At 36.7% G+C, this 4,565-nt stretch overlaps 1 long non-coding RNA gene across 1 annotated transcript; it reads left to right on the forward strand.

The window, feature by feature from the left end:
* The first annotated feature begins 264 nt into the window (after positions 1-264).
* On the forward strand, positions 265-1,614 carry LOC143529206 (uncharacterized). The gene is made up of 2 exons (XR_013134617.1): positions 265-772; positions 1,300-1,614. It is a non-coding gene; the product is annotated as an uncharacterized LOC143529206 (long non-coding RNA).
* The last annotated feature ends 2,951 nt before the right edge of the window (positions 1,615-4,565 follow it).

Here is a 4,565-nt window from a genome sequence, read left to right on the forward strand (position 1 = left end):
GGACTTGAAAATCGCTGAAACGAGCTGTTTATCATGTTGTTTGTTGTAAAATGAGTTGTTAAGTGCTGAAACGAACTAGACTGGAACATGAACTTTAATGATAAAACTAAAACATTTCCTCCGTTGTCCTTGTTAAAATAAAGACCCAAAACCCGTTTTGACCCGTTCCGACCTTGACCTATTTTGACCCGAACCTTTTGACCCTGACCCGTTCTGACCCGAACCATAACAACCTTTTTTTTTAATTGACCCGTTCCAACCCTGACACGTTTCGACCCTAACCCGTTCCGACCCAAAACCCGTTTCGACCCAACCCAACCCATTTACCACCCCTATGTTTAATGTATATCGACGGGTTAAGCGAGTTGTACCTCTTAAGACACAATTTAAAATTATATGCATAATGGGCCATTAGAGATTTCAAGGCCCAATATGGCCCCTTAGGACATGTATGACTTGTTTTTGTCTATTATGGTCTAATATGACTCCCTATAACACGATATAACCCTTAAATATCTAATGTTACATATCACATGCCATAATAGGCCACTAAGAGATTACAAGCCCTAATATGGCTCATTAGAGCGACTATGACATGAAAAAGGCTATAATGGGCCACTAACACCAACAAGGCCCAATAAGACCTATTGATGAAAGTATCACATGTTATCGGCTATTAACATCTAACTATGACTAATGACATTCCTATACAACCTTCTTAGAGCAACTATGATGTGATAAAGGCTATAATGGGCCACAAACACCAGTTAAGGTCCAATAAGGCCCATTGATGAAAGTATGACATATTATTGGGCGTTAACCAAACAATGACTTACTAAACTCATATTCAACCCTTTTAGAGCAACTATGATATGATAGAGACTACAATGGGTCACTAACAACAATCAAGGCCCAAGACGGCCCATTAATGCAAAGTATGACATGCTACTGGGCGTTAACACCAACTATGAGTCACGACACTCCTATACAACCTGTTAAATTAACTATGACATGATATAGATATATTGGGCCATTAACAACAATGAAGGCTCAATATGTTCCATTAAGAAAAGTATAACATGTTATTGGGCGTTGACACATGACAATGGCTCACTACACTCATATACAACCTCCTAGTAGCGACTATGACATGATAGGTGATATAATGGGCCACTAATACCAATCAACGCCATTTGATGAGACCAACTATGACTCACTACACTACTATACAACCTGTTAACGTAACTATGACATGATAGAGACCGTATTGGCCATTAACAACAATCAAGGTCCAATAAGGCCCATTGATGAAAGTATAACATATTATTGGGCGTAACCAAACTATGACTCACTAAACTCATATTCAACCCTTTTAGAGCAACTATGATATGATAGAGACTACAATGGGTCACTAACAACAATCAAGGCCCAAGACGGCCCATTAATGCAAAGTATGACATGCTACTGGGCGTTAACACCAACTATGAGCCACTACACTCCTATACAACCTGTTAAATTAACTATGACATGATATAGATATATTGGGCCATTAACAACAATGAGGGCCCAATATGTTCCATTAAGAAAAGTATAACATGTTATTGGGCGTTGACACATGACTATGGCTCACTACACTCATATACAACCTCCTTGTAGCGACTATGACATGATAGGTGATATAATGGGCCACTAATACCAATCAACGCCATTTGATGAGACCAACTATGACTCACTACACTCCTATACAACCTGTTAACGTAACTATGACATGATAGAGACCATGTTGGCCATTAACAACAATCAAGGTCCAATAAGGCCAATTGATGGAAAGTAAGACATATTATTGGGCGTAACCAAACTATGACTCACTAAACTCATATTCAACCCTTTTAGAGCAACTATGATATGATAGAGACTACAATGGGTCACTAACAACAATCAAAGCCCAAGACAGCCTATTATTGCAAATTATGACGGCCAACTATGACTCACTACACTCCTATACACCTGTTAACGTAACTATGACATGATAGAGACGATATTTTCCATTAACAACAATCTTAGGCCCAATATGGCCCATTAATAACAGTATGACATGTTATCGAGCGTTGACACATGCCTATGGCTCATTACACTCATATACAACCCTCTTGTAGCAACGGGGACATGATAGATGCTATAATGACCACTAATACCAATAAAGGCCCATTGATGAATGTATAACATGTTGGGCCATTGACACAAATCATGGCCAAATAAGGCCTATTGACAAAAGTATGGTGTGTTTCAGGCGTTAACACCTAACCATGACTAATGACACTCCTATACAACTCTTTTAGAGCAACTGTGACATGATAGATGCTATAATGGGACACTAACACCGATCAAGAACTAGTATGACCCACTATAGAAAGTATGGTTTATTGGGCGTTAACACTGATTACTACACTCTTATAGAACTTTTTTAGAGCAACTATAAATATCATTTGTATTTATTTTATATGTTTTTATATTTAAAATATAATTTTTAATATTATTTAAGGTTTAATTAGTTGTTATATATATATATATATACACACAAATCTTTATTTTAATTATTAAAAATAAATTAAATTCATATTTAGTTCATATTAATTTCACTTCCCTCAAAATTTTAAATTAAATTCACCCCTCTCTTTTCTTCAAAAAATTTTGAATTACCCTCTCATTATTAAATTTAATTAGACCACATATTTAACCTACCTTTTTTTTTCTTTCTCTTCATTCCTTATTCTTCTTCTTCTTCTTCATCTCTTTACACCCACCATAATCCTCAATCATTAATTCTCTAACTCACTCAATTCTTAACCAAATCCTTTGATTCCGGGCTCTAATCTAATTACTTTTGCGAGAGGAATTCACGTGTGGTGTCGGTTTCCATAAATTCTATCTTGATTTTTATCGGATTTGTGTTGAGTGTGAAGAACCCTAAAAACCAAGTTTGGGGATTTTCAATTTTAAGGGTTATTTCTTGTATTTGAAGCTTAGTACATCTTCTTTAATCGCTAAAAAGGTATGTATTTCACTTGTTTGATGATAACAGTTTGCTGACAGATTCGTTTTCATATATTTATTGGTATGTAAATTGATTTTAAACGATGATTACTGAACGATTTTTGATTCTAAGATATAGCACTATGAGTCTAGTTTCCAGAAAGGTAAAGTTTGTAATTTTTGGACACGTTTTGAATAGTTTTTATGTTTTTACAAAAACATTGGTCAAAGCTGATTCGGGGAGTTATATTTTGGCCTGTCTTTCCGACACCATAACTCCCTAATAACAAAACCAAACGGGTTGTTTCCAGTTCTGAAAGTTATTATTGTGATCTTTGAAGACAACCTAATAACAAAACCAAACGGCTGTTTAACATGTTGTTTGCTGTAAAAACGAGCTATTAAGTGCTGAAACGAGCTGCTAAGTGCTGAAACGGACTGAAAAATCGCTGAGGCGAGCTGTTTAACATGATGTTTGCTGTAAAAATGAGCTGTTACGTGCTGAAACGAACTGAAAACTTGCTGAAACGAGCTGTTTAACATGCTGTTTGATGTTAAAACGAGCTGTTAAGTGCTGAAATGGACTGAAAAGTCGCTGAAACGAGCTGTTTAGCATGTTGTTTGCTGTAAAAACGAGTTGTTAAGTGCTGAAACGAGCTGTTAAGTGCTGAAAGGAACTGAAAAATCGCAGAAACGAGCTGTTTAACATGATGTTTGTTGTAAAAACGAGCTGTTATGTGCTGAAATGAACTGAAAACTTGCTGAAAGGAGTTGTTTAACATGCTGTTGGCTTTAAAACGAGCTGTTAAATGCTGAAACGGACTGAAAAATCGCTGAAACGACCTCTTTAGCATGATGTTTGTTGTAAAAATGAGTTGTTAAGTGCTGAAACAAACTGGACTGGAACATGAACTTTAATGATAAAACTAAAACATTTCCTCCATTGTCCTTGTTAAAAAAAAAGACCCAAAACCCGTTTTGACCCGTTCCGACCTTGACCCGTTTTGACTCGGACCCGTTATGACCCGAACCTTTTGACCCTGCCCGTTCCGACCTGAACCATAACAACCTTTTTTTGTTGACCGGTTCCAACCCTGACACATTTCGACCCTAACCCGTTCCGACCGATAACCCGTTTCGACCCAACCCAACCCATTTGCCACCCCTATGTTTAATGTATATCGACGGGTTAGGCGAGTTGTAACTCTTAAGATACAATTTAAAATTATATGCATAATGGGTCATTAGAGATTTCAAGGCCCAATATGGCCCATTAGGACATGTATGACTTGTTTTTGTCTATTATGGTCTAATATGACTCCCTATAACACGATATAACCCTTAAATATCTAATGTTACATATCACATGCCATAATAGGCCACAAAGAGATTACAAGCCCTAATATGGCTTATTAGAGCGACTATGACATGAAAAAGGCTATAATGGGCCACTAACACCAACAAGGCCCAATAAGACCTATTGATGAAAGTATCACATGTTATCGTCCATTAACATCTAACTATGACTAATG

This window comes from Bidens hawaiensis, unplaced genomic scaffold (genome assembly GCF_021521415.1).
Source record: "Bidens hawaiensis isolate Kalapana, Puna unplaced genomic scaffold, B.hawaiensis_p1.1 tig00000636_1, whole genome shotgun sequence".
NCBI lineage: Eukaryota > Viridiplantae > Streptophyta > Magnoliopsida > Asterales > Asteraceae > Bidens > Bidens hawaiensis.